This window comes from Sus scrofa, chromosome 16 (genome assembly GCF_054392235.1).
Source record: "Sus scrofa isolate SSC_HxYL_T2T_F1_AM1 chromosome 16, Sscrofa_HxYL_maternal_Yorkshire_Landrace_v2.0, whole genome shotgun sequence".
NCBI lineage: Eukaryota > Metazoa > Chordata > Mammalia > Artiodactyla > Suidae > Sus > Sus scrofa.
Genome location: NC_139398.1, coordinates 51,233,668 through 51,255,233, shown reverse-complemented (window position 1 = coordinate 51,255,233; position 21,566 = coordinate 51,233,668). Strand labels below are relative to the sequence as shown.

The 21,566-nt window shown below is 37.7% G+C and overlaps 1 protein-coding gene across 23 annotated transcripts in view; it reads left to right on the top strand.

Moving 5' to 3' along the window:
• PDE4D (phosphodiesterase 4D) overlaps positions 1–21,566 on the top strand; it is a 1,507,422-nt gene that overhangs the window by 87,509 nt on the left and 1,398,347 nt on the right. Inside the window, exon 1 of one of the 23 annotated variants that reach the window (XM_085002312.1) lies at positions 960–1,020. The exons of the other annotated variants lie outside the window; for them this stretch is intronic. The gene's annotated coding sequence lies outside the window, so the exon portion shown is untranslated. Of the gene's footprint in view, positions 1–959; positions 1,021–21,566 lie in introns of those variants that run through there. 23 annotated transcript variants of the gene reach the window in all.

The following is a 21,566-nucleotide window of genomic DNA, read 5'->3' as shown; positions in this document are numbered from 1 at the left end:
CCTGTCTGACTTTGACATCAGAGTAATGCTGGCTGTGTAGAATGAGTTTGAAGGTGTTCTTTTCTATTTTTTAGAAGAGTGAGAAAGTTTGGTGTAGGTACATCTTTAAATGTTTGCTTGAATTTGCTAGTGAAGCCAACTGGTCCTGGACTTCAGCTTCTTGTGAAGTTTTTAATTACTGATTCAATCTCCCTATTAGTAATCAGTCTGTTCAGATTTTCTATTACATCATGATTAAGTCTTGATAGCTTGTATTGTCTATGAATTTATCCATTTCTTCTGGGTTGTCCAATTTGCTAGCAAATAACTTCTCAGTTTTTTTAATGATCTTTTGTATTTCTGTTGTATCAATTTTAATATCTCCTTTTAATTTCTGATTTTATTTATTTATTTATTATTATTATTTTTTAACCCCCCTAAGCCCTACAGTGCTTTTTTTGTTGTTGTTGTTGTTGTTGTTGTTGCTTATTTCTTGGGCCGCTCCCACGGCATATGGAGGTTCCCAGGCTAGGGGTTGAATCGGAGCTGTAGCCACCGGCCTACGCCAGAGCCACAGCAACGCGGGATCCGAGCCGTGTCTGCAACCTACACCACAGCTCACGGCAACGCCGGATCGTTAACCCACTGAGCAAGGGCAGGGACCGAACCCGCAACCTCATGGTTCCTAGTCGGATTCGTTAACCACTGCACCACGACGGGAACTCCCTGATTTTATTTATTTTATTCTTCTCTTTATCTTAGCAAGTCCAGCTAGGTTTGTCAACTTTTGTTTATCTTTTCAAAGAATCAGCTCTTAATTTCATTGGTCTCCTCTATTGTCTTTTAAATCTTTATTTCTGGTCTGATCTTTGTTATTTCCTTCCTTCTGCTACCTTTGGGCTTATTGTGTTCTTCTTTTTCCAGTTCCTTAAAGTGTAAATTTAGGTTGTTTATTTGAGCTCTTTGTTCGCCCTAAATGTAGGCATTTATTGTTAAAAGCTTCCCTCTTAGAAGTGCTTTTGCTGCATCCCCTAGGTTTTGGTAGGTTGTGTTTACATTTTTATTTGTTTCATATCTTTTAGCTTCTCTTTTGATTTCTTCTTTGATCCACTTGTAGTTCATGAATATATTGTTTAATCTCTACATATTTGTGAATCTTCCAGTTTTCTTGTAACTGATTTCTGGTTTTATACTATTGTGTTGGGAAGAGATGTTTGATAGGTCTTATTATATTTATTAAACCTTATTTTGTGGCCTAACATATTATTTATACTGGAGAAAGTTCTATGTGCACTTGAGAAGAATATTTACTCTGCACTGGTTGGAGGGAATGTTTTGTATATGTTTGTTGTCTATCTGATCTAACATGTGGTTTAAGTCCAGTGTTTCCTTATTGATTTTCTGTCTGGATGAACTATCTGTTGTTGAAATGGGGTATTGAGGTCCTCTGCTATTAGTGAATGGCTCTCTTTCCCCCTTTATGCCTGCTAATAGTTGCTTTATATATTTGGGTGTTCCTATGGTGGGTGCTTATTTACAGTTGTATTCTTTTAATGAATTGACCTCTTTATCATTATATAATGACTTTCTTTGTCTTTCGTTACAGTCTTTGGCTTAAAGTCTCTTTTATTTGATATAAGTATAGCTATCCCTGTTTTCTTTTGGTTTCAGTTGGCATGGAGTATCTTTTTCCATCTCTTTGCTTTAAGTCTGTGTGTGTTCTTAAATATGAGGTGAGTCTTTTGTAAGTAGCATTTTTTTTTTTTTTGTCTTTTTGCTATTTCTTGGGCCGCTCCCACGGCATATGGAGGTTCCCAGGCTAGGGGTCCAATCGGAGCTGTAGCCACCGGCCTATGCCAGAGCCACAGCAACACAGGATCCGAGCCGCATCTGCAACCTACACCACAGATCACGGCAACACCGGATCGTTAACCCACTGAGCAAGGGCAGGGACTGAACCCGCAACCTCATGGTTCCTAGTCGGATTCGTTAACCACTGCGCCATGACAGGAACTCCGGGGTCTTTTTTTTAAATCCATTCAGGCACTCTGTGTCTTTTTTTGTTTGTTTGTTTTTTAGGGCCACACCTGTGGCATATGGAGATTCCCAGGCTAGGGGCTGAATCAGAATCAGAGCTACAGGGAGTTCCCGTCGTGGCTCAGTGGTTAACGAATCTGACTAGGAACCATGAGGTTGCAGGTTTGATCTCTGGTCTTGCTCAGTGGGTTAAGGATCCGGCATTGCCGTGAGCTGTGGTGTAAATTGCAGATGCAGCTTGGATCCCGCATTGCTATGGCTCTGGCGGAGGCCAGCGGCTACAGCTCTGATTCCATACCTAGCCTGGGAACCTCCATATGCTATGGGAATGGCCCTAGAAATGGCAAAAAGACAAAAAAAAAAAAAAAAAAAAAAAAAAAAGAGAATCAGAGCTACAGCTGCCAGCCTACACCACAGCCTCAGCAACATCAAGTCTGAGCCATGTCTGTGAACTACACCACAGTTAATGACAACACCCTTAACCCACTGAGTGAGGCCAGGGATTGATCCCACAATCTTAAGGTTCCTAGTTGGATTCATTTCCACTACGCCACGACAGGAATTCCACTCTGCCTTTTGATTGGATAATTTAGTCAATTTATTTTTAAAGTAATTATTGATAATTATAGACTTAACTATTGCCATTCTGTTTATTGTTGTCTGGCCAGTTTATAATTCTTTGATTCATTTCTTCCTCTCTGGCTTTCTTTGTGATTTGATGATTTTTCTGTAGTGGTGTACTTAGATTCCTTTCTCTTTCTCTTTTCATATATCTACTATGAGATTTTGCGTTGTGGTTACATGTGGCTTACACAGACAGTTATAAATATAAGATGTTCTATCTGCAGCTGAAAACTTAACTTTGAATGCAGACCAAGGCTCTTTTACCCCGACGTTTTTTTTTTTTTTTTGGTCTTTTTGCTATTTCTTGGGCTGCTCCCACGGCATATGGAGGTTCCCAGGCTAGGGGTCTAATCGGAGCTGTAGCTACCAGCCTACGCCAGAGCCACAGCAACGCTGGATCTGAGCCGCGTCTGCAACCTACACCACAGCTTACGGCAACGCTGGATGGTTAACCCACTGAGCCAGGGCAGGGACTAAACCCGCAACCTCATGGTTCCTAGTCAGATTCGTTAACCACTGCGCCATGACGGGAACTCCTACCCCCACATTTTATGGCACAATTTTTTTTTTTTCTTTTTTTAGGGCTGCATTCGAGGCATATGGAGGTTCCCAGGCTAGGGGTCAAACTGGAGCTGTAGCTGCTGGCCTAGGCCACAGCCATAGCAATGCCAGATCTGAGCCATGTCTGTGACCTACACCACAGTTCACAGCAATGCTGGATCCTTAACCCACTGAGCGAGGCCAGGAATTGAACCTGCAACCTTATCGTTCCTAGTTGGATTCATTGCTGCTGCACCACTATGGGAACTCCTTGTGTCACAAATTTTAAATTATCTATCCATTTACAAGTTACTATAGTTACCTTTTCTTTAAAAACTTTTGTTTTTTAGCCTTCATACTAGAGCTATGTTACTTCATACTAGAGCTATGTTACCCACCACCATTATACCATGAGAACACTATGAATTTAGATAAACATTTTTTTGTGCTAGTGAATGTTTTTTTGTAGTTTCCTATTACTTATTAGCATCCTTTGGCTTCAGCTTGAGGAACTCCCTTTAATATTTCTTAAGGCTGGGCTGGTACTGATGAACTCTTTTATCTTTATTAGTCTGGAAAACTCTCTCTCCTTCAATTCTGAAAGACAACTTTTCAGTTAGCAGTTTTTTTTTTTTTTTCCTTTAGCACATTGACTATATCATGCCACTCTCTTTTGGCCTGCAAGGTTTCTGCTGAAAAACTGTTCAAATCATATAGGAGTACCATTGTATGTAATAAATTGCTTTTCTCTTACTCATTTTAAGATTCAGATTCTCCCCTTGTCTACACCTTTAGACAATTTAATTATAATGTATTTCAGTGTGAGTCTCTTTGGATTCATCTTACTTGAAATTCTCTGTGCTTCCTGGGTCTAGATGTCAGATTCTTGCTCCAAGTTGAAGGAGTTTTTAGCCATTATGTCTTTGGATAAGTTTTCTAGTCCTTTTCCTCTGTCTTCTATTTCTGGGATCACTGTAATTTGTATGTTGCTCTTTAGATCTTGTCAGCTATCAACACTCCTTTTCTTTTTCTAAAAGCTTCGAATGGGATAAATTCCACTGTTTTGTCTTTGAGTTCACTGATCTTTTCTTCAGCTTTGTCTAGTCTATTCTTAAACCCAACTATTTAATTTTTGGTTCAGTTATTATATTCTTCATCTTTGTGATTTTTTTTGGTACTTTTTAATATTTTTCTATCTCTTTGTTGAAATTTTAACTTTGTTCATTCATTGTTCTCCTGACCTTGGTAAGTCTGATCTTAATGACCATTATTTTGAACTCTTCATCAAATAAATGACAGATATCTGTTTATTCTTGTTTGTTACCAACAGATTACTCTGTTTCTTCATTTTCTTTGTTTTTCTGTTTTGGTTTTGCACATTAGAAAAAACAACCATCTGTCCCAGTTTTGACAGAATGGTCTTGTGTAGGAGGTGAACTTCATTGATCAGCCTGGCTTGAGTGACTAGTTGTCTCTCAAACTTTTGTGATTGTCCAAGAGTCCATCTTTGTTTTTAGTGACTCCCAGTTGTTGAGGATATGCTGAGATCTGTCAGTGTACCAAAGGGTAGGGTTGTGATACATCTAGATGCAGGCTGATTAGATACTATACCCTCAAGTAGCAGCTGGGGAAGTATGTAGTTAATCTCATTCTAGGAATATACTAGGTGTTGGGCATTTTTACTTGCTTCCTCTGTTCTGGGCCTGGGGGTATGACTGTAGGGGTAGAGGATAACTCCTTTTTCTATTAAAATCTTTTTCTTTGTTTGCTATAGTCCTATAGAACTTGGGAATGCAAGCCCCATTTGCTATTAGAGCCAGGCAACACAAGACTCATTCCTTGGGTAGTTGTTGCAAAGGCTGAGGTGCCAGATGTATGCACAAGATCCTTCCAGGGATTTAGTGGTGATTTGTTTTTAATCATTGGAGTAAGGTGAAAGATGGGGTGTGAGAGGTGTCCACCAGCTTCCCTAGTCTCTGAGGGAGATTGCAGCTAACCCCTAGGTGCTTTCTAAATTGGAAGCCTGGCCTTTTTGAAGCAGCTTTTAAAGTATGTGTATAAACTCCTTGGAGGGAAAGACTAGAAAAGAGGCAATTTTGTCTGCTTCCTTTTTGCTGAGCCCTGAGGGGATAGTTAAGAATTACTTCTTTGTTTTCTATACTATTGTAGGCCTCTTTGCTATTAGAACCCAGGAATTCAGGTCCCATCTCAGGTGGTAGCTATAAAAGCTGGAAGACAGACATGTGCACAAGCTTCTTTCAGAGAGATACTGGGAACTTATAGTGAGCTAGAGGGAGAAGGTGGGAGTGGTGTCCACTGACATCTTTGGTTTCTGGTAAGGATTGTAGCTAGCTCCCAGTGCCTACTGAATTAGAAGCCTGGCCTTCAGGCAACAGCTTTTAAGGTTTTCAGGTAAAATTGTTTGGGAAAAGACTGGGAGATGGAAGATTTTGCCTGCTCCCTTTGCACTGAGCTTTGAGGGGATAGCCACAATGAGTGCCATCTACCAGTTAAGTTCTTCGTTTGCTATAGTCTTGTGAGGCTCATGGACACTGACCTCATTGGCTTCCAGAGCTGGGTGTTTGGGGAGCCCCTCCCTCTGGTGGGTATTTTAAAAGTTAGGATTCTAGATGTGGGGTCTTAACTGATTTTGGAGAGAGAGCAGTGAGTGATGGTTTGAAGAAAGATCTTAATTTTTCACTCAGGAATTGAACCTGGGCATCCTGTGTGAAAACCAGGAATTGTATCCGCTAGACCAGGTAGAGGCTAAAAGCAGAATTGCCCTGATTCTTGCCCTCTGTTGAAAGCAAGAATGTTTCAAGGAGGCAACAACTGTAAAAACAGGTACAAAGTTTATTGTTAGAAACACAGTACAATATGTGGGAGATGACACAGAGAAGTGGTCTGTTTATCTAAGGCAGAAGCAAAGCAGCAATATACATGCAAAGGAGAAGTGCAGGTGTGGGCATCCTCCTGAATGAGGAGCACACCAGATAGGTAATTTAAACCACTTATAGGGGGAAGTTCTGATAGGTCTTTGTTTTCCTTTGGCCAATAATATTGCTTTATTTCTCACAACTGAAATGGACCCAGGGCTCTTCCAAATATGTGTGTACATCTTTTGGCCAAGGTGGATTGCAAAGCAAGGCCTTGTGGAAAGGTTCAATAGATGTATTATGGCCTGGTGTCCCCTTCATTTCTGACCCCAGAGGGGTCTTTCTGCATATCTGGAATTAGGGTTTCTCTGACTCCAAGGATAGGCAGTATGTTACCTTTTGCCCAAGCAGGGCTTAGCTCCTCTCTGCCCCTGCCATTACCATTGTTGAAAGTGTCCACAGAAGACAAATTCCAGTTATTTATCTTGTTCCTGTTATTGATATCTTGAAGCATAAACAGATGGCTCATTGTAATTGTCTATCCTGGAGCCCATCTATCTCCTGCCTCAAAACCCTTCATTCCTCAGGGAGAAGCTAGAAGATGGAGGTTTCCTCCCTATTGTATGGCACTGTATCTTAGAGTTTATGGTGAGAGCGTGTTTCAGCTTCTGCAATCCATTTTGATGTGAATATTTTTTCATTCATCAGATGTGTAGGAGTTATTTAGTTTCTGGATTTCTTTCAGAGGGACTTGTTCTAGGTGTGGCTGTATATTGAGTGTATCTGTGGGAGGAGAGGAGTTCAGGTGCCTTCATGCTGCCATCTTAGTCAACCCTCTCCTTACTTCCTTTGGAAGCTAAAGCTAGATTAAATTAATTCTTGATCTTAGTCTACTTTTAAGGCTACTTGAAAAACCTTGTGAGTTATTTTAGCTTATCATTATTAACTTTTAGATACAAGTATGGTGTTCCAGTATTCAAAGCATAGGGCTTTCTGTAGGAGAGTCTTGTTCATTTCTTAAAAGACATTTGAAAGAGAGAACAGGGAAATAAATGAAAGCTGATATATTTCTAAAATTTTTATTTAGAATCAATACTGGTAACTTTCAGTGCTGCAATTGGAACTTTCAGTGTTCCAATACTGGGAATTTAAAATTTTTTTTCAACGGCTGCGCCTGTGGCATATGGAAATTCCCAGGCCAAGGGTTGAATTGGAACTGCAGCTGCCAGCCTATGCCATAGCCATAGCACCACAGGATCTAAGTTGCATCTGTGACCAATGCCACAGCTTATACAATGCTGGATCCTTAACCCATGAGTGAGGTGAGGGATTGAACCTGCATCCTCAGAGAGACAATGTTGAATCCTTAACCTGCTGAACCACAACAGGAATTCTGGCCTTAGCTAATTTTTTCACTTTGCTTATAAGTTATTCATTATTCCATATGGTAAGACACTTGGTAATTTCAGAATAAATATAGCTATATTTCATGTTCCTGATATATGGATACTATTTAAGTTTAGGGATTTTAGTTGTCATTCTCAAGAAAACTTTTTTACATTAGAATTCTCCTGCTGAAAGAGTTTTGGACTGATCAAAAAACTTTAATTCACAGATTATCAATATTTAGCATTCTGATAGGTTCAGATAAATTTACCTATCCCCTCCCACCCTCCAAAAAAGTAAAAGCCACCCTGGCAGGCCTCTTTAGGATTTTATTATCTATTAACTATTTTCTAATGTAATGCTTTTTTTGTTGTGTTTCATTTCCCTACCAGCTTTGGAAGATTTCTTAGCTATATATCCTAAAAGTTACAAACTAAACCTGGAGACTCTGAAAAATTAGAGATTAGTCTTTTATTTTTCTTCTAACCATAAGAAGGTCTACTGTGGAAAACCCTCAACTTGTCCTAAATAGCTCTTTAATTTATTCAAGTAGAAATAAAATAAAACAGAAGATATTCTCAAATTTGAAATAATATATTGGACTTGAGTTTCTCGAAGAAAATCTTCAAAGTTGAAAGTAACATAACCTTAGAGATTTCTAAGCCAAGAGAGTCAGGAGGCTTTCATACTCTTGGTTGAAGGCTTAACTAATATCCATTATCATAAAATGTCTAAAAGTAAACCTAAACTTAGAAATAAGGAAAACAAAGTAAAATCTGTAAACTTTCAAAAATGTCTTAGCCAAGATTCTCTTGAAATTTAAGCATTTTACTTATTTCTACAAGATAGGTTTTTAGAAGTTCCTGCTGTGGCACGATGGATTATGGATCTGGTGTTGTCTCTGCAGTGCCTTAGGACACTGCTGAGGTGCAGATTTGATCTCTGGCCTTAGCACAGTGGTTTAAGGATCTGGTGTTGCTGCAGCTGCAGCTTGGATTCAATCCCTAGCCCAGGAAGTTCCGTATGGCATGAGAGCAGCACCCCAAAATAGATTTTTAGGAAGAGGGAAGATTTGAGCCATTTAGCTGACACTGCAATAGTTTGATTTAAAATGCCTTTTTTTTTTTTTTTTTTTTTTTTTGGTCTTTTTAGGGCCGCACAGCATATGGAGGTTTCCAGGCTAGGGGTCTAATCAGAGCTGTTGCTGCTGCCTCTAGCCAGAGCCAGCAACGCCAAATCCAAGCCGCATCTGTGACCTACACCAGAGCTCACGGCAACGCTAGATCCTTAACCCACTGAGCAAGGCCAGGGATCAAACCCGCAACCTCATCGTTCTTAGTCGGATTCATTAACCACTGAGCCAAGACAGGAACTCTTAAAATGCTTCTTATATCAAGAAAATATAAGACAGAGAGATTTAGTCATCGGAGTTAAAAAACATGTAACATACTATTCCCATCATCCACCGTTTGAAAGGAACCATCTATAATGGATATTCTTAGATAGTTTTTCAAGTTCAATTTTATATCCTATAGGCAAAGGAACTGCTTTTGCATCTCTTAGAAAATATTCTATTCTGGTTTAGAATCTTAAAATCTAATAGAATTCTCCTCACAATTCTCCTTCCAGTATTCTCAAACCATATTTACTTCCTTTTAATTATTCTGTAGTATATGCTTTGGGCAAAGTATACACTGTTCACATTTGTAAACCATTATTTTCTCCAAGCATTGATCATTTCTTGGTAAGAGAGAATTATTTATTTATTTTTCCACTTCTGCATCTCTTTCAGCATTTTCTTTGCAATGTGCTAAGGCCATTTGTTTGACATACAGATCTGTCTCCCAAAATTAGCAAGATAGAGGACAGCACTTACTTCTGCACCTTGATTTTTCACCTTCAGTGTATTTGGGATCACTGTTGGTGCAGTGAGACTTAGAGACAGGAATGAGAGATGCTTGGACTCGGGGAAATCTAAGAGTAGATTTGGGGTCTACCATTAAAAACCATCGGGATTTCTACGAGCTTTGTCTTTTGATTCTGCATAATAGAGGGAATACGTTATGAATTGTGAGAACAAAAAAGTTTTGTAAGACATCTAACAAGGTGCCTGGAATAGAGTAAATGCTCAGCAGATATAGTTCATAATAGCAATCAAATTGATAGTAATTGATCTAGTTGTTGAACATTCTTCTTAAAATGTGCACCTTGATATCTTTCCTTTTCCTTTGAGATTTTCTGTTTGCAGAGTATCTGAATTACAGAATTTTGTTTTTAAAGAGGAAAACTTAAGTTGTTTTACTGACTGAAAGTCACTTTGGCTTAGTTTCATTTTTTTCTACCCATTTAAATTCATTAAATCTTTTTTACCTTTACTCTCAGAATAAGGGTGGTCTACAAAATTAATGTTATTAGCTCTACCTTTTAAGACTCTTTCGTAAAGACTGAAACAAAGAGAAGTGCTCCTGTTTTTCTACCTCAGTCCGGTGACATGTTCACATTTGTCATTGTCCTTTGTTTTCTAGTCATTTAGAAAACTTTCAATCTCCATTGCTTATGAACATCTGTGAAAAAATATTTAAAGAATTTCTTGAAGTGCCAAATGTCACAACTATTTACACATTCATATGTCATGTTTTAAGTCACAGAATCCTTTTCACCTTTTAAGCGTTATTCTGTTTTTTGTCTAGCAAATCCCATTCATCTGTTAAAAAGTTGGTTTCCAGTATTGTCTCTCGAATGAAGTTCCTAATTATCCCAACCAGAGAAGAAAAGACTTCTCTGAAGTTTAAAGTAACCATGTAACTGATTATCCCAATTTGCCCTTTTTTGAAGTGAATGAAGGCCCTGCCCTGTTAGTATTTACATTGGGGCAATAGTCATAACCTACTGGGCCAACTGGGTGTATCATCATCAGGTTATTGTCCTTTGGGATTCTAATTGTTAATATCAAGGACTTTGAACTCAAGTCTGTCAAGCTCCCACTTCTGGTTCTCTGCATGGCTTACGGAAAATTATTGTATACTTTAAAATTCATTCTGTGACAGCTGTTTGGTAAGCACCTATTAGAGGCTCTGCAAAGAGTGTGACATGGTAGCTCAAAGATAAATAATACTTAAGGTTGTTGCCCTCATGGAACTTGTGTCCAATTTTTATCTACAAAATGGGGATATGGACACCTACATTATGGATTGTGAGGAATAAATGAGTTAATATTTATAAAGAGTTTTGTAGAATCTCTAGCATATAGGAAGTGCTCAATGGTAACTATAATCTTTCTATTTTTTTACATAATTCCTGTGTATCTATGTATAACTGTAAGGTCTTTGATGTTAGGAATGTCTTATTAATGTTTGTATCTCCTAAGGTATCAGCACTGTAACCTCATTCTCATTGTTTGAATAAATTTGTTGAGCGAATCCCACCAAATATCAGGTATTAAACTTTTCCCCCCTCATTTGTCTTTTATTTTTTGTTCCTCTCTTGCTTCTTTCTTGCCCTCTTTGAGTTGATGGAATGTTTTAAAGTGTGCCATTTTATTTTTTCTGCTGTATAATTAAATAGTCTTTCATCATGAATAAATAAATCTCTTTAATTTTTGTTAAATATGCACTTTTAACTCATTAGTCTATTTAGAGTTAGTATTGTACCTCTTCACAGTTCACAAATAGCATGTCACAAATTTACTAACCTTATAACAATATAATTCAATTTACCCCTCCTTTCTCCTTGTATATTGTTGTCATATCTTTTATTTCAACATGTTATAAACCATACCTTAAAGTATTACTATTTTTACTTTTATTTTATTATTTGTTTATTTTGGTCGCACACAATATATAAAAATTCCTGGGCCAGAGATTGAACCCGTGCCACAGCAGTGACCTGAGCCACATAAATGACAATACCAGATGCTTAACCCACTGAACCTAGTTTGCTTTTGGTGGTCTTCAAAGAGAAATTCAAGAAGAAAGATAATATATTCATTTATATTTACTAGATTATTTAATATTTCTAACACTCCCTATACTTTATTTGCCTTCAGCATTTTGCATTTCTTGCAGTGTAGATCTGCTGGTGATTATTATTCTTAGCTTTTGTTGATCTGAAAGTATCTTTATTTCATTTTCATTTTTGAAGAATATTTTTCTTGGGTATAGAATTCTGGGTTAACAGATTTTTTTCCTTTTAGTAATTTAAAGATGCCATTTCAGACTTTGCAGCCTCTATTGTTCCTGATAAGCCTGGAATCATTATCCTTGTTCCACTGTATATGATGTATTCATTTTCTCTGAATGCTCTTAATATTTTCTTTATAATTTTAATTTTCTGAAGTTTGACTACAAAGTGTGTAGGTGTGGTTTTCTTTGTGTTTATACTTTTTGGGGTTTGCTAAACTTCTCGAATTTGTAAGCTAGTGTTTTTCATCACATTTGAGAAGTTTTTAGCAATTATTCCTTCAAATATTTTGTCTGACCCATCTAATTATCTTTTCTTCCTGGGATCACAATTATATTTATGTAAAACTATTTGAAATTACCTTACCTATTCCTGAGGTTCAATTCATTTTCTATTGCCATGTTTTAGGTTCTCTCTCTCTCTCTCTCTTTTTTTCTTTTTTTTTAATTGTGCCGTTTCAGCTGTTTAGGCTCATCTACTAAATTTTTCTTTTCAGTTCTAAGATTTTCATTTGGTTCTTTTCTCTGCTTAGATTCCCTCTCTGTTTACGCATTAAGACCATATTTCCTTTGTTTCTTTGAGTAATTTTTTCTTTAATACTCTAAAAATATCTATAAAAACTTTTTTAAGGTTTTTGTTCAGCCAAATGTCTGGGCCATTTGGGTTTTGTTTGTATTTGCTGCTTGGCTTATCTATGTATTATATTTTCTTATTCTTTGTATATGTTATAAAGCCTCTGTTTTCTGTTATCTTCTTTGGAAGAAAGTTCATTCTTATTTGAGCATTCCATTGGATTATTGGTTGATCAACTTGAACATGATTTTTATGCTTTATTAGTGCAAATCTCTGGGAAGTCCACAGTGCTTTCTGAACCCCTTCAACTTGGCAGTATGCAACATGCAAGAGAGACTGATTTCATTGAGGATTGGCTTGGTTTTAGGCTTTGTGGAGGTTGTAGGATTTTCTTTAGGACAGGCCTTTATTGTGGAATGTAGTAACTTCCTGAATCTCAGGTAGCTTCCAGAGATGTTATTGGAACATTGGTTAGTAAGATTTCCTATTCTCCAGACCTGAACTTCAGTGATGTCCAATACTATTCTTCCTCCAGCTCTGTTTGACCTCTCATATCTCTGTTCTTTCCACCCCATACATTTGCTATCTGGTAAGCCTCAGGCGTTCTCATGCTGCAAAGTGAGGTCCAGATGTCAGCCACAGACTTACGGAGAACCCCCACTTAGACTTCTGGGAATGTCTTTCTACGTAACTCTTTACTCTCTAGGACCTTGCCCTACATGTTCCAGCCACTTCAGCTGCCCCGAGCCCTGATCTCTGCCTCCTCAGATCAAATGACTGCTGTAAGTATCAATTTGAGTTGCAGTTGTTTGTAACTTAGAATGTGTGCTGCCTATCTTAATTCTGTTTTAAATTATTTAATTTTTGATTAGAGACTAATGCATTCACATGGAAAAATTCAAGAGTTATAGAAGAATATATAGTGAAAAATCTTCCTTCTAACTAAAGGAAGGAAGTTCTTAGTTCTTCTCCTCAGAAGTGAGAGATTGTTATTAGTGTCCTTTTGTACTCTTTTAGAGATACTCTATATCTTGAGAAAAAAATAAGAGGGAGAAGATATATGTTATGTTTTTATTAAATATTAAAATATAAATATGTATCTTCTCCCTCTTATTTTTGTTAACATATTATATAGCTTACTAAGATATATATACAATTTTATTTTTCTCATATAAATGGTAGGATTACCATTTATATATATACACATAGATACATTTATATACACACATATATATATATACACACATATATACACACACACACATAGACATTTTGGTACCTTAAATTTTTCTCCACTTAATTATAAGTCTTGGAGGCTATACATATTAGTACATAATTACTCCATTCTTTTTTGTGCCTCCATGATATTCATTAGCATAAACACACCATAAATTACCTCACTAGATCCCTGTTTATTATTATCCTCTTTGATTATTATAAAGAGTGCTCCATGAACTACCTTGAGTACACCATTTGGTACAAGCCAGTATATCTACAGGGTGAATTCATAAAAGTGCAGTTCCTACCTCAAAAGATGTGCAAATTTATCGTTAAATATTGCCAAAATTCCTTCCACAGTGACTGTGGCTCGACTCACACTGTATCAGAGGGATGTTAACATTCTTAATGTGCCTGCAGGGTTCGTTTTCTCTATGATACGTCTCCATATGGGCTTCTGCTTTTTATTCTTATGTTTTATTCTGAATAAATCAGTTAATAATCTTTTACTGATTAACTTACATGTTTTTTGATGTAAAAATGAGATGAGCAGCAGTGATTTATACAAATTAGAGGTGATATTATTATTATTATTACTGCTGTGGTTCATTTTCTTAATATTCTAGAACACAAACCAGCTGATAATTTCCATTTTGATAGTGTAGTTTGATTTCAGTAATTTGCAAAGAATTCTTTTTTTTGTGCTTTAAAAAATACGGGTAGAGCATATGCTAGCTTGTTCCTCATTCTGAACTTGATTGTGTCTTCCAAATGCACAGTCTAACTTTATTAATACTTTATGGAATCATGTTCCTAGAGCTTTCTAGCTTGTTTTCTTTCCTCTTTTTTTCCTTTACCTTAATTGCTCCTCTGAATTTGAGAAGTGAAGAATGTCTGGTACAAGGTTTAGCTATTTATTCAACATTCCAAATCAATCCCTTTCTGTGGAAAGAGTAACTTTCTTAGTTTCTCTTCTTCCTGGGACGTGAGGTTATCTTTAGGTATATCAGGTGACTCTGAATTTTCAGGTTCCTCATCAATCTGCTGAGAAGCAAATTCTGAATTCATTGCTGTGAGAAATGGAAGATTCTGTCTCTTATTTTCTATAAATAAATGCTGATATTAGGAACTTTTTTCTCCTAGCATTCATCTTAAATTCAAACTATTTAAAAATCATGGACAAAAATTTTCATTGGTCTTTCCCTATTAGTATTTCAATGTTTCATGGTTGGATCACTAAGTTGTAATGTCATATACCCACAGAATGAACATATACCACAGAATGAACATTGAAAAGATCCCATTGAAAAGAATTTTTCTTCTTGGTAACTGCTTTCTAAAAAAATTGTTTTCTTTATATTCTGAAGCTTGTTTCCTCTGCTGCTTGTTGAGGTTCCTGTTGCTAACTGCCTTAGACTGTGTTTTTCCGTCAAATACCCTTACCAACCTATTGCACAATGTCGTTTTGCAAGACTGTAACTGAATGACTTGAAAAGTTCCTGCAAATATAGTTGATTTTTCCACTGACAAAGAATTATGTCACCTACTTTGGAGAAATGATTAACTTATACTACTGGCATTCATTAAGCTCTAGGCTTAGAACTATGTTAGGGGAAGTAAAAATAGAATAAAACATTGAGGAGACTGGTTTTTGCTCTTAAAGAGTGTAATCGTTGAGAATACAGGATTTGAAGTCAGACAAACATAGGCTGGATGATCTTGGATGAGGAACACTAAGCCTTGGTGCTCTCATCTGTGAAATAATTGTACTTATCTCACATGTTAAATGAGCATAATCTCTGGGTAGAATTCTCCCCAGAGCTGGGAAAGATTGTTTCTCTGGGGACTTTTGCTTTTTGTGGTCTTTTCAATGGTTGTCAATTATTTTTTACATTTCAGCTACTGAACACCACTGTGGCTATACCTTGGCTACTTCATGTTCTGGCAGTTAAAAAAAAAAAAGTCTGGACACTTTCTACCTCAAGTAACTTGGATATTTGATTGATTGATATCCACATTGGCTGTTGGTAGATGGAGACACACAGTGCGATTCATCAGGATAGCACAAAGACCGTAACAAACTAATCCCTAAATATCAACGGCTTAACACACTACACACTTATTTTCTTGCTCATACACACAGTGTGGGTTGGGGGAGGGGAGTCAGTATATTGTGTGAAGCCATTCAGATACCTAAGCTCTTTCTATCTAGTGGCTTCATCATCTTCTAGGGCTCTAGAGCTCTGCCTTAAGTTCTCTGCATCTGACTAGAAGCCCAAAGAAGACTGTGAGATAGTATGGGGATTTTAGAGACAGTGACTCAATGGGGGGGTACATCACTTCTACTCACATTCTTTTTTTTTGGTTTTTGCTTTTTAGGCCCACACCTATGGCATGTGGAAGTTTCCAGGATTGGGGTTGAATTGGAGCTGCAGCTGCAGGCCACAGCCACAGCAACTCCAGATCTGAGGCATATCCACAACCTACACCACAGCTCATAGCAATGCCAGATCCTTAACCCATTGAGTGAGGCCAGGGATAGACCCCACATCTTCATGGATACTAGTTGGGTTTGTTACCACTGAGCCATTATGGGAACTCCTGTCTTGGGGAATCTTTAAGCAGACAGTGAATATGGTCAGTGTTCGAATACCCAGCAATCCCCGCCTGGTGGTTGGCTGAGGATGGTGTAATAAATTGTGTATCTGTGTTAAGATTTTCTGTAGGAAAAGTGGGCAATGTCCAGATAATAGGCTTAATTTCGGTTATATTTTCCTTCGTTTAGATCTAGTTTTTAATTCCCTGATTTAGAGCTGATCTTTAACACCATCATTTTATTCTTCCACAACTACATGATTTGGACTGGACTTAAATGTTCAGAAATAATGTTAAAATTTAAAATTTCTTGCTTTTGTTGTGAAATGGATGTCTCCATCGAGAAAATTTTCTTTTATGTAAGGATCACTTTGCTATATTGTGATGTCTTGACTTAATTATTACCATTTCTGTCTTTTTAGGGCCACACACCCGAGGCATATAGAGGTTCCCAGGCTAGGGGTTGAATCACAGCTGTGGCAGCTGGCCTTTGCCACAGCCACGGCAACGTCAGATCTGAGCCGTGTCTTCGAACTACATCACAGCTCACGGCAACGCCAGATCCTTAACCCACTGAGTGAGGCCAGGGATCAAATCTGTCAGATTCATTTCCACTAAGCCAGGACAGTAACTCCTGTCTTGACTTTATATAATAACAGCAATAATGATGCCAATGATGATAATGAAATTAGCTAACACTTATGTGGCACTTCCTCTAGGATCTGACTTTCTTCTTCAGTTTTGGTAATAGTGTACATGAGAGTATAATCCTTAAAAAACTACTTTTTACTTTAGCTAGTCTTTTGTCCATTTTTTCCCTTAAATGCCATAATTTATTTGGACTTAGCTACTATTCGTAACTATGTTCTGATTGATTTTTTTCACAGTGAATTGAAAATGAACACTTCTGGAAACTATATTATTTATATTTTAATTTTTTATAAAATTTTAAAGATTACTTTCCATTTACAGTTATTAAAAGTATTGTCTATATACCCCATGTTATACAACACATCTTTGAGCCTATCTTACACCCAATTGTTGGTACCTACCACACCCCTACTCCTATATCAGCCCACTGGTGACCACTAGTTCTCTATATCTGTGGGTTTGCTTCTTTTTTGTTACATTCACTGGTTTGTTGTATTTTTAGGAGTCCACATGTAAGTGATATTAGAAAGTATTTGCTTTTTCTATCAGGCTTATTTCATTAGCCTAGTATACTCCAACTCCATCCATGTTGTTGCAAATGGCATAATTCTTTCTTCTTATGAGTGAGTAGTATCCCATTGTATAAATATACTTCATCTTCTTTATCCAGTCACCCGTTAATGGACACTTAGGTTGCTTCCAAATTTTGGCAACTGTAAATAATGCTGCTGTGAACATTGGGTCATATGCATCTTTTCAAATTAGTATTTTTGTTTTTTTTGGATATATACCCAGGAGTGGAATTGCTGGGTCATTCTCTTTTGGTAGTTCTCTTTTTAGTTTTCTGAGAAATTTTCATACTGGTTTCCATAGTGGCTATACCAGTTTACATTCCCACCAACAGTGTGCAAGCGTTCCTTTTCCTCTATATCCTCTCCAACATTTGTTATTTATAGCTTTTTGATAATAACCATTCTGACAGGTTTGAGATGATATCTCATTGTAGTTTTGATTTGCATTTCCTTGATGATTGTCAATGTTGAGCATCTTTTCCTGTACCTGTTGGCCACCTGCATTTCCTCTTTGGAAAAATATCTATTCATATCTTCTGCAAATTTTTAAGTTGGGTTGTTTTTTGATGTTGAGTTGTATGAGTTGTTTATATATGTTGGATATTCATCCCTTATCATTTATATAATTTGCAAATATTTTCTGCTGTTCAGTAGATTGTCTTTTCATTTTGTAAATGGTTTCCTTTGCTGTGCAAAATCTTTTAAGTTTTATTAGGTCCCATTTGTTTATTTTTTCTTTTATTCCCTTTATTTTAGGAGATGGATCCAAAAAAATATTGCTGTGATTTATGTCAAAGAATATTCCACTTATGTTTTCCTATAGGTGTTTTATAGACTCTGGTCTTACATTTAGGCCTTTAATCCGTTTTGAGTTTATTTTTGTATGTGATATTGGAGGACATTCTAATGTCATTTTTTTGCATGTAGCTGTCCATTTTTCCCAGCACCACTTACTGAAGAGAGTGTTTTTTCTCTATTATATAGTCTTGCCTCCTTTGTCATAGATTTAATTGACAGGTTTATTTCTGGGCTCTCAATCTTTTCCCATTGATCTACATGTCTGGTTTTGTGTTGGTACCATACTGTTTTGTAGTTTAGTCTGAGTCAGGGAGTGTGATTCTTCCAACTCTGTTCTTCTTTTTCAAGATTGTATTGGCTATTCGGGTCTTTTGTGTTTCCATATAAATGGCATTGATATTGTGATAGGAATTGCATTGAATCTATAGATTGCCCTTGGTAGTATGATAATTTTAACAATATTGATTCTTCTGATCCAAGAACATGTTATATCTTTCCATATGTTTGTCATCTTCAGTTTCTTTCATCAGTGTCTTATGGTTTTTGGGGTACAGGTCTTTTGCCTCTTTAGGTAGGTTTATTCCTAGATACTTTGTTCTTGTTGATGTGCTGGTACATGGGAATATTTCCTTAATTTCTCTTTGTGCTAGTTTGTTATTAGTGTATAGAAATACAAGAAATTTCTGTATATTTTTTATCCTGCTACTTTACCAAATTCATTGATGAGCTCTAGCAGTTTTCTGGTAGCATCTTTGGGATTGTTTATGTATAGTATCATGTCATCTGCAAATAGTAACAGTTTCACTTCTTCTTTTCCAATTTGGATTCCTTTTATTTTTTTCTTCTCTGATTGCCATGACTGGGACCTCCAAAACTGCCAAATAAAAGTGGTGGTAGTGGACATCCCTTGTCTTGTTCCTGACCTTTCAGGAAAAGCTTTCAGCTTTTCATGGTTGTGTATGATGTTAGCTGTGGGTTTGTCATATATGGCTTTTATTATATTGAGGCAAGTTCCCTCTGTGCCCATTTTATGGATGATTTTTATCATAAATGGATGTTGAATTTTATCAAAAGATTTTTCTGCAACTATTGAAATGATCATGTGGTTTTTATTCAATTTTTTAATACTGTGGAGAATCACACTGATTGATTTGTGTATATTGAAGTATCCTTGTGTCCCTGGGATAATATATTACTTTTTATTAGCCATGAAGATTAAACCATTATGAGTTTTATTGCAACCTTAGAACCATTGTGACTTGAAAAAGTTAGAATTTCTAAAATTTTCTGATTCTTTGAGCAGTGAGGCAGTCAGTAGCTCATTTCTCATTCTCTGTGGTCTTGGTTCAAATATCAGTTCCTTCATTTATTAGCTGCAAAATTGTCCTGAGGCAAATTATTGCACTTGCTGAACTCAAGTGTTCTCATATGTAAAATGAGAGTAATAATACTAACTACATCATGTGATTGGTGAGAAGATTAAATGGATCCATATTGGAAAAAACAGTAAGAACATTGCCTTTCCCATGGTAAGTGCCTTGTGTTTTTAAATAATCACATATATAGTTGGGATGCTCACTGCCATTGCATTACCAGGAAGCCTGGACCAAGAATGGTGAGGCAACACTTGCAGTGGTCAATTATTTAAACCTTTGGTGGCTCTGTCACTTGGGGGCTGTGTCAGTTTCATCAGCTTGTTTAAACTTCCCCTTGTAAAATGGGGAAGAGATTCTTAGTGACAGCTTCTAATGGTGGTTCTGAGGATTGAATGAGATGGTATGTATAAAGCACTTGTGATGAGTCACAGATTTAGCTCCTAACACATCTGGATGGGCAGAGAACATATAGCTCCTTAATTTTGGTTTTCACTAATGTGGTCTTCCTCTTCAGCAAACTCTTGCTGATTCGAAGAGAAATTAACTGAATGTCCAGGTTGTTTTTGATCTTAGTCTGCTGTATGGATTTTAGATAAAGCTCTGCCTCTAGGGAAAAGTACCCAGACTTTGAAATCTCTGTCTTCCAGCCTTTGCAAGTCTCCTCTCCAAGATGAGATGTGAGTGTGTGCTGCTGAGGCAGTCTTGGTGGAAGGGAGAGTCCAGAGCTTTAGGCATGTGGTTCACTCCCATGTGCCATGTGGCTTCTTGCCATTCTTGGCTGAGACTTGAGCTGATATAACGTGGACTCAGGAATCTTTGGGGTTGATTAGGGTCTGGCAGTCTCCTGGCTTGCCTTGCATCATCTCATTCTCAGTGGTATCACAGGCTTTCTGAATCCCTGCCTCCCTTCAGGAACAGAGGCTGGATGCCCCTGGGTGGACTCTCCACACCTAGCCTTTGAGAAGCACCACCTCTTTCCTCCCCAGGCTGGCATACTGGCTGCCAGCTCAGCTACTTTCTGATTCCCCTCTTCCCCTCGACCCCTTAGGGAGCTGTGAACCCTCTGGGTTCCAGCCCTACAACAATGGTTCCCACAGGTAACCAAGAGGTGCTCAGGAAAGCTACATTCCATGTGGTCTCTCTGCCTAACCACCTCCTTATGGACTTTGGAACAGAGCAAGCTGAGAGGTCATGTCTTCCTAGAGTCCTAAACAGGAGGTGGGTCAGGCTTTCCCAGACCTCCCTGATATTCCTTCAGATACTCTCTAACCACTTGGCTCTTTCCCCTGCTTTTTCTCCTCTCAGGGCCCCTGGGATGAGGATGAAGATGAGGTTTCTCCACACTCTGCTGCGTTAGGTCTTCACTTCACTGTGGGAGAATTCTTCAAGTTCGTGATACAGGCATTTAGAAATTCTTTCTCAGGACAATACACTAGTAAGCCTTGCACAAAGGCACATTTTGAATGTGAGATACTGAGTATTAGCTCCCGCTTCTTTCTGTCCTAGGACACTTTTAACTTGAAAGGCAAGGAAATAGCAGCAGTATTTTCCAAAATATTAATCCAAAGTAAGCACATAATCAGTATAAACTTTACTTTGATGACGATGATCATTAAGTAACTATTAGCACAGTGTCATTGCTATTTGGTTTGCTTTTACCCTTGGATGGCTCATGAGTTCAGAGATCGCACACTTGGCATCATGACACATGTGTGCTCTACCTCTCATGGCTCTTACCTCCTCTTTTTTTTTTTTTTTTTCAGCCACACCATGGAAGTTCCCAGGCCAGGGACAGAATCCAAGCCACAACTGTGGCATCGCTGGAACCTTAATTTACTGTGCCACAGTGGGAACTCCTTACTTCCTCCTTTTTTTTTTTTTTTTTTTTTTCCTTCCACTTCTTAGGACACACAGGCCCTTCTTTTCCTAGAACACGTGGTGGTTTTTCTTGCCTTGGGGCTTTTGTAAGTGCTGTTCCATCATCTGAAACCTGTTCCCTGTGTCTTCTCCCTGAGGCTCCTTATCTGTAGGATTTACTCCATTGCTGCTCCTTCACTTACTTTGCTGGATCTTCTCTGGCCACCCTCCCCAGAGTGGCCATCCCGCGTCTGCTTAGTGTCCACATTGCACATCCTCCTTATTTCCTTTCCTGTATTATTTCC